The sequence below is a fragment of the Bos mutus genome, chromosome 14 (genome assembly GCF_027580195.1).
Source record: "Bos mutus isolate GX-2022 chromosome 14, NWIPB_WYAK_1.1, whole genome shotgun sequence".
Classification (NCBI taxonomy): domain Eukaryota; kingdom Metazoa; phylum Chordata; class Mammalia; order Artiodactyla; family Bovidae; genus Bos; species Bos mutus.
The window spans coordinates 14,495,535-14,507,813 of NC_091630.1; the positions used below are offsets into that span (position 1 = coordinate 14,495,535).

General features: G+C 43.5%; 1 protein-coding gene across 1 annotated transcript in view; it reads left to right on the plus strand.

Annotated features, from left to right (window-relative positions):
- Positions 1 to 4,640: 4,640 nt before the first annotated feature.
- CPQ (carboxypeptidase Q) overlaps positions 4,641 to 12,279 on the plus strand; it is a 544,096-nt gene continuing 536,457 nt past the window's right edge. The window contains exon 1 of the mRNA XM_070383007.1: positions 4,641 to 4,830. The gene's annotated coding sequence lies outside the window, so the exon portion shown is untranslated. The remainder of the gene's footprint in view (positions 4,831 to 12,279) is intronic.

A 12,279-nucleotide genomic window follows, 5' to 3' on the forward strand; every position in this document is an offset into this window, starting at 1 on the left:
AAGGCATACAGAGCAATCTCTCCAAATGTTAGCCTTCTGCTCACCTTCCTAAGCCAATGTGTTGCTTCCCATAAAGATGAAGTTTGAACCTCTTAAGATTTACCAGGCCTTTTTTCTCAAATGTACATGTCAGCCCTACTGAACTTTCTCCTCACCCACTTTGCCTGTATTTGTCCCACACATATACCCATTTCCCAAACCCATCTTCTATTCATACTTGGGACTTCCCTGGTGGCTTAGATGGTAAAGAATCTGCCTGCAATGCAGGAGACCTGAGTTCAATCTCTTGGTGGGGAAGATCCCTTGAAGAAGGGAATGGCAACCCACTCCAGTATTCTTGCCTAGGAAATCCCATGGACAGAGGAGCCTGGTGGGCTATATAGTTCATGGAGTCACAGAGAGTCAGACCTGACTGAGCAACTAACATTCATACTTGAGATCGTAGTTAGATCTCCAGGCAGCTTGGTTGGACTTTGTGAGCCACTCTCTGTCCCACTAACTTGGTGTCCTTCCAGTGGTGTGTTGGAGCCAACTGGAACAGTCTTAAAGCCGATTATTCACATCATTTCCCAAGTTCAGCGTTGCGTGACATCAGGTTGGCATCTTGAAACTGGCCACAGCGGAAGTATTCACACAAGGGAAATTGACAAATGGTGCAAATCAGGGTCTTTTTTTTTTTTTCAACTGATTAGTCAACATTTATCAGAACAACACTGTGCCCCTCCTGTATTTTCATAATGCTTAGAAGACCATTTACTTTATTCATTCAGTGAATGTTTACCTACTTCCTACTACATGTCAGATACTGTTCTTATTGATGAGGCTATAAAGGTGGGCAAATAAGATAATCCTTGCCTTTATGGAGCTGACAATGCTGAAAGGGGGAGATTGACCTTAGTCAGATATCCACATAAATTAAATTAAAAATGATATTTCTGTTAAGACCAAAAAATGCTTTAAAAATCTACAATAGGTGGGGCTTCCCTGGTGGTCCAGTGGTTAAGAATCTGCCTCCCAATGCAGGGGACATAAGTTCTATTGCTGGTTGGGGAATGGAGATCCCACATGCCCTAGGGCAACTAAGCCTGCATGTGACTAGAGAGTCCTTGTGTCACAACAAGAGAGAAGCCGGTGCACTGCAATGAAGACCTGGCATAGCCAAAACATAAATAAGTAAAATAAAATGGAAAGCACATACATGAAAAAAAAAATCTGTAATAGGATATTTGACCTAGTCTAAGAAGGTTTTCCTGAGCTAAAATCAGATGAAGGATAAGTGTAGGTTTAGGAAAGAGCAAGATGAAGGAGCATTCCAGGTCCAGGAAATAACATGTGCTACGGTTGGAGGGAGCATGACCTGATCAAGGGAAAGAGGACAAGTGTGGCAAGTGGGAGCTTGGTGGGAGGTGCAGCTGCAGAGTTAAGGTTACACAGGGCTTTACAAGCCTCACCAAAGAGTGTTGTCTTTATCCTAAGAGCGATGGAAAGTCACTGAAGTGTTTCGAGCAGGTAAAGCACATCGAACAAGTGGAAAATCAGCACAGCGTGGCACTTCAGAAATCAACTCTGCAGCCAGGTTGCTTAGCTCGGAAGGCTGACTCTGTGACTTACTAGCAGTTTACTAGTAACTTCTATGTGCTTCAGTTTCCTCATGGGTTAAATGGTGATAAAACCTACTCTGCAGGCTGTTTATCAGGTTGTAAAGCTCTTAGAACAGTACATAGCTCATCATAAATGCTAATGAAAGTGCTTGTTCAATTAAATAAACAAAAATATCTTTGGTAAGACAACTGAATGTTGTGGGAGGGCTGTGGTCTAACAGGGGATGCAGATAAAAACAAATCATTATAAAATAGCATGGAGTAAGTACAAAAGATAGTGGTAACACAAAGATGAAGATGAACTTGGTTTCCAGTTATTAGGAGCAGAGTCAAGAGCATAAAGGATGTTCCAGTTGGAGAGAGCAGCACTAAGAGGGGTGGAAATTCACAAATGTCACTGACTCTGATGCGATGCTTAAAGCTTAAAGCCAGACATCAATAAAAACCAATGAGGGGGATGGGGGTGCAACGGTGGGGGTTGAAATTCCTGGTGGTCCAATGGTTAGCAATCTAATGGTGGGGCCAGGTTCCATCCCTGGCCAAGGAACTAAGATCCTGCAAGCTGCCTATACACAACAACAATAAAAACACCCCCTCCCTAAACAACGAGGGGAGAAATGTTGTGGTAGAGGGACTAAAGTGAAAGTGAAGTCGTTCAGTTGTGTCCAACTCTTTGCGACCCCATGGGCAGTAGCCTGCACCAGGCTCCTCCATCCATGGGATTTTCTAGGCAAGAGTACTGGAGTGGGTTGCCATTTCCTTCTTCAGGGAATCTTCCTGACCCAGGGATTGAACCCAGGTCTCCCGCATTGTAGACAGACGCTTTACCATCTGAGCCACCAGGGAAGTCCTAAGGTGTGATTAATTTCAACTCCAAAGCAAATGCAGAGGCTTTATGGAGGAGGGCTCCCATTAAGGTTGACTGCATAGGCCTGAACAGGTCATAGTGCTAACTCTGCAGCTCACTAGTTTGTGATTTGACTTCTCTAATTCTTAATGTCCTCATATGTAAAGTGGGAATAATAATTATAATAATAATAATATAATAACTCATAGAGTTGTTAAGTCACAGTTAATGCATTAAAGTCTTAGCATAAAGTACCCAATAAATGTGAAGCTATTATTATTATTATATAATAAGTTGAAACTTATACCTGCATCTGGTCCCATTACTTCATGGCAAATAGATGCGGAAAGAGTGGAAATAGTGGCTGACTTTATTTTTCTAGGCTCCAAAATCACTGCAGATGGTGATTACAGCCATGAAATTAAAAGACGCTCACTCCTTGGAAGAAAAGTTATGACCAACCTAGACAGCATATTAAAAAGCAGAGACACTACTTTGCCAACAAAGGTCCGTCTAGTTAAGGCTATGGTTTTTCCAGTGGTCATGTATGGATGTGACAGTTGGACTATAAAGAAAGCAGAGTGCAAAAGAATTGATGCTTTTGAACTGTGGTGTTGGAGAAGACTCTTGAGAGTCCCTTGGACTGCAAGGAGATCAAACCAGTCCATCCTAAAGGAGATCAGTCCTGGATGTTCATTTGAAGGACAGATGTGGAAGCTGAAACTCCAATACTTTGGCTAGCTGATGAGAAGAGCTGACTCATTGGAAAAGACCCTGATGCTGGGAAAGATTGAGGGCAGGAGGAGAAGGGGACGACAGAGGATGAGATGGTTGGCAGATGAGTCGGGATGGCATCACCGACTCAGTGGACATGGGTTTGGGTGGACTCTGGGAGTTGGTAATGGACAGGGAGGCCTGGTGTGCTGCGGTTCATGGGATCACAAAGAGTCGGACATGACTGAGCGACTGAACTGAACTGAACTGAAAATACCTGTAATGAAAATTAGGACTTGTAGTTTTTATTTTTTTCACTTTTCTAGCAAGTTTTAAGTTGTATCTTACAAAAATGACAGTTCATGACTTATTGGAAATAATAAATAAATAATAATAAATAATAAACTATTCTTACCTCAGATAATTTGAGAAAAAGTAATACTGCAGAGCTGGAGATAGCAACATAGAGATGATCCTGGTGGGCCAAGGTCATCTTTGAGGAACTATTTTGAATGTCTGAGTTCACACTTTATTCAGTGGGCAATGGGGTTACTAAAAGTTTAGACAGATTGTTAACTGAGGATTAAGTGTATGGAGGTAAATGGACATTGCAAATTTTGTACTTTTTTAAAGTTCCCAGGGAGCATGTGGGTTTTTTTTTTGTTGTTGATGTTGTTGTTAAAGAGGAGACCTGAATTGCTCCGTGTCTCACAAATATAAGTGTTTGTATTTGATAAGAGTGTGGTTATACAAAGGAATTCAAATTTATCAAAACAGAAAATGTTGAAAATACGTAAGCACACATTGTGTGACCAGTGATGCGAGTGACTCGTTCATACAAAAAGCTACGCCAGGTAATCAGGTGAATCTCCTTTCTCCGGCACCCTTATATAATTAACACATCAACCAAAGAGGCAGGACTCTGCCCGATCTCGCCCAGCTCGGGTCTTCTCGTCCATCTTCATCACCGTCTGCTCTCCAACAACCCTGCCGGGCAGGATGGGACAATAACGCTCTAATCACCCCGGTAGCCGTGGGAGGCGCTGGGCAGCTCACCTATCCCGGGGTTTCCAGACTCTGCCCTCATCCAGGTGCTGAGACAGCAAAACCTTGAACATTTTCCTTTCAGCTCCTCAACCCCCTTCTTCGCTACCTGCCCGGCCACTCCTGCAAGCATACGACACCTCGGGTGAGCCCTTTGGCCACCTGAAGTCACATCTCAGGTAGGCCCTTTGGTCACTTGAGCTCTTGAAACTCCCTCGTGGCTCCGAGGTCCAAGGCCGTGGGCACCCGCGAGGCCTGAGAGCGACGTTCTGGCCGAAAGACTCCAAATAAAGACGCAAGACTGCGGGGGCCCAGGACACTGTGGAGCAGATCCAGAAGGTGAGGTGACAGCCGGTAGCCCGCGGCCCTCAGGTCGCTTGAGTCGCAGCGAGGCCGTCGTCGGGTGTCGTGGAGGCGGCGCTTGGCCCCCCGCCCGCCCGCGGGCGCCCGGAGTCCCTGGCCGCTGCGCCCCGCCTTCTCGCCGCAGGAAACCCGGCAGCTGCCAGACCAGGTGGGGGGGCCGCGTCGCGGGTGTGGCCGCCGCCACTTGAAGGCTGGGCTCTGAACCTGGCCCTGAGCACGGCCGCCGCCGCCGCCGCCGCCATAGCTCCAGCGGCCGACCAGGTGCGTGCGCCGCCCGCCAGCCCCCGTCAGCCAACGGCTGGGCCTGGCTCCTCCGGGCGGGCGAGCCGAGGCGGGTGGCCGACCCCAGAGTGAGGGGAACTTTCCGAGTAGCTCGTTCTTGGGAGCGACTGACATACGGGGTGGGGAAGCCGCCGGGAGACCGGTCTGGTCTGTGGCTTCCGCAGCAAAGGCCCAGAAATGAGGAAATCGAATGAGAGCGCCGGGATGGAGGAGGATGCTGGGCGCAGAGAGCAGGAGCCAGGCATCATGGGTCCTTTCCCCTCTCGTCCTGGGACGCGGGAGGGGGTGCTCCGGACCCAAGCTGCCAAGATGCTTCCCTCGCCCGCATCTGGAAGCAATTCCTAGTTAACCCTTTATCGGGAGGTCCTTTGTGGTTCTTTTCACCTTTTATCTTGTACTTTCATTTTTGGTGTGCAATTCTAGGCTCCACGCCGGCTCTTAAGTTCCACGGGACAGAGCCCCTGTTGAACTTGTCAGGTCCTCAGTGTGGTTCAGACGGTAAAGCATCTGCCCGCAATGCGGGAGACCCAGGTTCGATTCCTGGGTTGGGAAGATCCCCCGGAGAAGGAAATGGCACCCCACTCCAGTACTCTTGCCTGGAAAATCCCATGGATGGAGGAGCCTGGTAGGCTGCAGACCATGGGGTCACAAAGAATGGGACACGACTAAGCGACTTCACTTTCTTTTTCTTTCAGTAGTACTCAGTGAGGAATTGAGCAAAAAAGTGAGTTCCTATGGAGGAGAACTGGTGAATTAACATCAGTGAATGAATACACTTGAAATACAGCTGAATGAAGGAATACATGAATGGATATAAATACACACAACGTGGAGGCAGTGGAGACAGAGGCTTACAACTCTTATCTTCTGGTAGTTTTCCAAAAGCTGTATAGATGTTGCACTCATAAATGCAGTCATTCTGATTGTGGCTGTTTAAAAGTTCTATGCTGTATTAAAATAATCCACAGAAGCACCCCTTCATTTTCCATTTTAGGGAGATTTTCCTTTATGTGTTGCTTAAAGTGAAGTATATCTAGGCTTCTTCTGTTTTTTTTTTTTTTTGCTTGTATTTTATTTTCTGACTTTGCAGAATCAGTGTCACTATAATACATATTTTTTTTACATTTATTGTGTACTTTATAATATTTTTTAATGTATTTATGAAAGGTAAGAGTGAATCTGAAGGCAGTACCACGTGACTCTGCTTTTAGTAATTTGTAAAACCAGACATTTCTTTGAATTCAGGATTGTGGGGGATCTTGTTTGCTTTCCCAAGACAGGTGCTGGCTGGTTTGTGGGTGACTGAAGAAGGCTGACTATAGTTCAGAGAGGAAAAGAGAGACATTTATCTGTGTGCAGATACTTGGGAAGTGACACAGGTGGAGACTGCTTTAATTCAATTGGTCACTGCTTCGGTTCCAGGTTTCCAGGCCTGGGTTTCAGAAAACCTGGATGACTTTAGACTTGTTCCGTTATCTCTTTAGGTCTGTTTCTTAATCTTCGAAATGCAGGAGGTTCAGTAGGGCCCCTTCCTGAGGTAGACTTCAGGATTCTCTTTTAGTAGGTAAAAGGTGAAATTGCAGATGATTTTATGAAAGCTTAACTCACTTCAACTGCTCTGCTTGGGATTCTGTAGCATCTTGGCCCCACTGTCTTATCTGCAAATTATAACTCATTCCTCATCTTCTTCACATCTGCTGCAGAAGGACCTGGGAGTTTCAGATGAGAATTATAGACTCTGGGCAGGAGGGGGGGAAGGAGGGCAAAACTGTCTTGAGCATTGCCACAGGCTCCCCATCCTGGGTCTAACTTGTTTTCAATGCACCCAGCCCGACAATGCCATGTATTTTCAGTATATCTAGGGAATTATCACTATTAATTTACCTGCATTTGAGATTAGTTATCATAGATCACAACATTTTGGAAATGGAAGGACCTTAGAGATTTTTAAAAGGCACTTAAAAAGTCATTTTTCATACATATTAAAATATTTCTTGCATGCTACATTTCACAAAGTCCCAAACGTGTTAAGTAAAATAAAATTAATGTTACCTACTTCTGTTCTTTCAAGTCTCTTGGGAGAAGTGAAGTCAGATGTGGTGCTTGGTAGGAAAAAAAAACAACAACTTTTTGTGACTCTGTTCTCAAAAATCCAGTTGTTGGGTCACATGTGATTCCGACATGGAATGTAACAGAGATGATATTTATGGGGCAATGACCACTCACCAAGCACTGTTACATTTAACCTTTTTACTTGTTTTGTCCCATTTCAGCCTTGCTGTAACCTTAAGTGCTGCATACCTTGTAATCCCTATTCCACCTTCCAAAAATAGAAACAGTGCTTTGAAAATGGGAAGGTCAGGTATTCAAAACACAGACAGATGGAGGCAGGGTTTCTCCCAGAAATGTAGACAATCCCTGCTAGGAAAATCTGTGTAACATTGGAGAATGTGGTCTCTGTGTGTGTTCCAGGATATATATTAAACTTTGGGGCATTGTGGATAAGCGTGTTTAGAATGGGAGCTCAGGAGGGGGATAACTGAGACTGAATTACAGAGAATTGGTATAGCATTTTGAAAATTATTGAGTTCCATTGCTACTCTGGAAGACTCACATTTTTACATAGGTGCACATACATCCTGATGTTAAATGTGCTCAGATTTAATAATCCAGGGAGTATAAAAAGGATCAATCACGTCAAGAGATATATGGGTGAGGGGCACCTACAGACATCGAACTGAATACAATGTTGTTTGGGCTAGCTTCCGATCCTTGATAAGTTGCTACCTCCCAACCTCCTTCTTTATAAGAGTGACAACTCCTAATGCAAAGTACAATGCCTACCTTGCTGTAATCTCGGGGCAGGAATGCAGGATGAGTTTCCAGAACTCTTATAATTAATTGACAGGAGGAAAAGAGAGGCCCATAAAGTAAGTGGTAAATTATTTTGTTTCTTCTTTGTCAGTCGAGTTTCATAGAAGGCAGAGACCAGTTGCAGCTGCTTGAAAAACTAAGAGTGATGCCAGTTTGATTTAGCTCAGGAGGCCGAAACTTTCTGCCCTGAAGGCTGGTGTGATGGAATAGACCTTCCCATTGCTCACAATATTATGAAAAAAACATTAAAGCAACAATTTTTATTACTTGCCCTGGAGCTAGAGCTTTAAAATGTACTTTCTTCTCCCCCTGCCCTCCCTAAACCACTTAGGTTTTTTAAAACAAACAACCCATTCCTGTGTTTGCTACATCAGATTATTAGTCCTTTCCTTTATTCTTGGGCCCTGTTTATTTATTGCAGCTAAGATGAAGGACTGGTGTGCTTCTGTGGAATTTTTCTTTAGTTATTATTTTATTCTGTGTGTGTTAATTTCAGTAACCATTTATTGAGTGTGTACTGTGTGCCAGATAAAGATGAATGAGATACCAAGTTTATGGAGGGAAGTGAGCCATCCACAGATAACTGCAGCACAGGGTAATGTGGGAGTAGTGGCCACTCATTCTCCCAGGAGAGAGGTTTGGTCAGAATTTAGGAAGACTTCACAGAGCAGGTGAATTTTGAACTGGATTTTGAAGCCTAAAGGCCAAAAGAAGGGATAAAAGTGTTCTGAGAACAGAGAACAGGATGGGCAAAGAAAAGGAGGCAGTTTGAGCATGGCACTGCCAGGGAGAGACATGGATTGGGTGGGTCTTGTGAGGTTGGGGCCAGAGAAAGAAGGTCCTTGAATGTCATGTTATTTTAACTTTATCACAGCCTAGAAAATTTTATTTAAGAGTTTTAAAGCTAATTTTTAATAGGAGGAGTGCTATAATTGGACTTTCTCTAGAAAATAACTCCAGCAATAATATTTTGGGGAAACTAGAGATGGAAAGCTGGGAGGCCAGAGGAAAATGAGGATGCTGGTACTATAGTCCAAAGGAAATAGGATAAGGGTCTAAACTAGCATAGGTTTGAGAGATAATCAGCAGATAGGGAGAACAGGGTTTAATGACTCGCTGGATATGGGAAGTAAGGTTGACAATAATTCTGAGGTTTCGGTATTGCTTACATAGGTGGATGCAGATGCCCCTAAGGAGGGTAATAAACATCAGATGAGGAAGAGGTTTGGGGAGGAAGACAGTGAGTAGATACAACTCACGGATGTGAGAACATGTAGGAATATCCATGGGAGATCCTTGATGTATACTCTTGACTAGTGACTATAGTTGTACTGTGACATCATATAGCCACGACCGGTCAAATTTTATGACAGATCCGCAGTCTAAATAGACAAATTAATTCAATAAATCATGTAAAAAGAAGGAAAAAACACACTAGACTTTACTAATGATGCTTATATTTCAGGTGAGTTTCTTAGAACTCTAATTCTTATGTAAGTTCTACTGAAAAAAAAAAGATACACAAACAATCAGAGGTTATTAAAAATTATCATCTCACACGCTAGTAAAGTAATGCTCAAAATTCTCCAAGCCAGGCTTCAGCAATATGTGAACCATGAACTTCCTGATATGCAAGCTGGTTTTAGAAAAGGCAGAGGAACCAGAGATCAAATTGCCAACATCCACTGGATCATCAAAAAAGCAAGAGAGTTCCAGAAAAACATCTATTTCTGCTTTACTGACTATGCCAAAGCCTTTGACTGTGTGGCTCACAATAAACTGTGGAAAATTCTTCAAGAGATGGGAATACCAGACCACCTGATCTGCCTCTTGAGAAATTTGTATGCAGGTCAGGAAGCAGCAGTTAGAACTGGACATGGAACAACAGACTGGTTCCAAATAGGAAAAGGAGTACGTCAAGGCTGTATATTGTCACCCTGTTTATTTAACTTATATGCAGAGTACATCATGAGAAACGCTGGACTGGAAGAAACAAGCTGGAATCAAGATTGCCAGGAGAAATATCAATAACCTCAGATATGCAGATGACACCACCCTTATGGCAGAAACTGAAGAGGAACTAGAAAGCCTCTTGATGAAAGTGAAAGTGGAGAGTGAAAAAGTTGGCTTAAAGCTCAACATTCAGAAAACGAAGATCATGGCGTCCGGTCCCATCACTTCATGGGAAATAGATGGGGAAACAGTGGAAACAGTGTCAGACTTTATTTTTCTGGGCTCCAAAATCACTGCAGATGGTGACTGCAGCCATGAAATTAAAAGACGCTTACTCCTTGGAAGAAAAGTTATGACCAACCTAGATAGCATATTCAAAAGCAGAGACATTACTTTGCCAACAAAGGTTCGTCTAGTCAAGGCTATGGTTTTTCCTGTGGTCATATATGGATGTGAGAGTTGGACTGTGAAGAAGGCTGAGCGCCGAAGAATTGATGCTTTTGCACTGTGGTGTTGGAGAAGACTCTTGAGAGTCCCTTGGACTGCAAGGAGATCCAACCAGTCCATTCTGAAGGAGATCAGCCCTGGGATGTCTTTGGAAGGACTGATGCTGAAGCTGAAACTCCAGTACTTTGGCCACCTCATGCGAAGAGTTGACTCATTGTAAAAGACTCTGATGCTGGGAGGGATTGGGGGCAAGAGAAGGGGATGACAGAGGATGAGATGGCTGGATGGCATCACCGACTCGATGGATGTGAGTCTGAGTGAACTCTGGGAGTTGGTGATGGACAGGGAGGCCTGGCGTGCTGCGATTCATGGGGTTGCAAAGAGTCGGACATGACTGAGCAACTGATCTGATCTGATCTGATTAAAAATTATCAAGAAAACCAAACTAGAGTGGCACAGAGGGGAGTGGTTGAAATGAACAAAGATAAGCAAATGGTTGGAGTGTAGCAGAGAGGACTGATTGCTCAAGTCACAGGTATAGGCAGATTTGGAATACAGAGATGATATTTGAGCTGGCTCTTCCAAATAATGTATTTCTTTAATGGTAAGAATATCACAAGCTTTGGTTTCTCATCTAATTCAACTTGTTCAGTTCAGTTCATTCACTCAGTCCTGTCTGACTCTTTGCAACCCCATGGACCGCAGCATACCAGGCTTCCCTGTCCTTCACCAACTCCCAGAGCTTGCTCAAACTCATGTCCATTGAGTTGGTGACGCCATCCAACCATCTCATCCTCTGTCGTCCCCTTCTCCTCCTGCCTTCAATATTTCTCAGCATCAGGGTCTGTTCCAAGGAGTCAGTTCTTTGCACCAGGTGGCCAAAGTATTGGAATTTCAACTTCAGCATCAATCCTGACAATGAATATTCAGGACTGATTTCCTTTAGAATGGATTGGTTGGATCTCTCTGCAGTCCAAGGGGCTCTCAAGAGTCTTCTCCAACACCACAGTTCAAAAGCATCAGTTCTTTGGTGCTCAGCTTTCTTTATAGTCCAACTCTCACATCCATACATGACCACTGGAAAAACCATAGCTTTGACTAGACGGACCTTTGTTGACAAAGTAATGTCTCTGCTTTTCAATATGCTTTCTAGGTTGGTCATAGCTTTTCTTCCAAGGAGCAAGTGTCTCTTAATTCAACTTATTAGGAAGAGACAAACAGGTGATTGTTTAGAGGTACTGTGTAGAGGGTTTGTTCTTATTCTGCAGATAAAGTGTTGGAAGACTTTGAACTAAGAGAAGAATAACAGAGTAAGATAAAATGAGAAGGGTAATAATTAGAAGGAATTTTCAGAACATTTAATGAATTCTATGAGAAATAGTTGCTAACAAAGAAAAAGATTGATGTAGTGTTCTCTTAGGGTCATGGCATTAGACTTGATTGGAAAAAAGGATATATTAGCATAGAACCTTATATATTAGAAAGAATTTTTACATTTGATAGTTACATGAACCCTCAGAAGCATGTGCAGCCAGGCACTATTATCTTTCTTTTATAAACTAAAAATCTTGATAAGAAAGAGGCTGTAGTTTGTCTCAGATCCTGTAACTGGCAAGCACTCCAGGCCTTCTGAAATTCAGCCCACTGCTCTATCCATTGTTTTGGAATCTTGCTTGCCTGGGAACCTTGATGTGTTACAGTATGTTCCCTCCACTCCCACCATGTTCATCTTGTAAAAATAAGAATAAAGCAGATGATATTTGAAGGTCAAGAAAACCAAGATCGGGAGAGAGGCAGTGATGAAAAGGCTCCTTACTGCCAGCTGTGCTACCATCCCTACTGCATCCCTACCATGCAGTAGGGATGGTCATGAAGTCTCTAGAGAATATCTGTGGAACTCAAACAACACTTAAAATGTAATAGGAGAGTCTACAATATAAAACAATTTTATGATTAAATCTTCCAGGAGGCAAATAACCCTTTAATTAAGTGGCATGTTAATGGCCACTAGGATCTGGTAAAGGCAAAGATCCTTCCCTAGAGCCCCCAGAAGAAATGCAGCCCTGCCAACACACTGATTTTAGCTGGTAAGTCCAGTGTTGGATTTCTGACCTACAGAACTATAAGCATTTGTTTTGTTTAAGCCACCAAGTT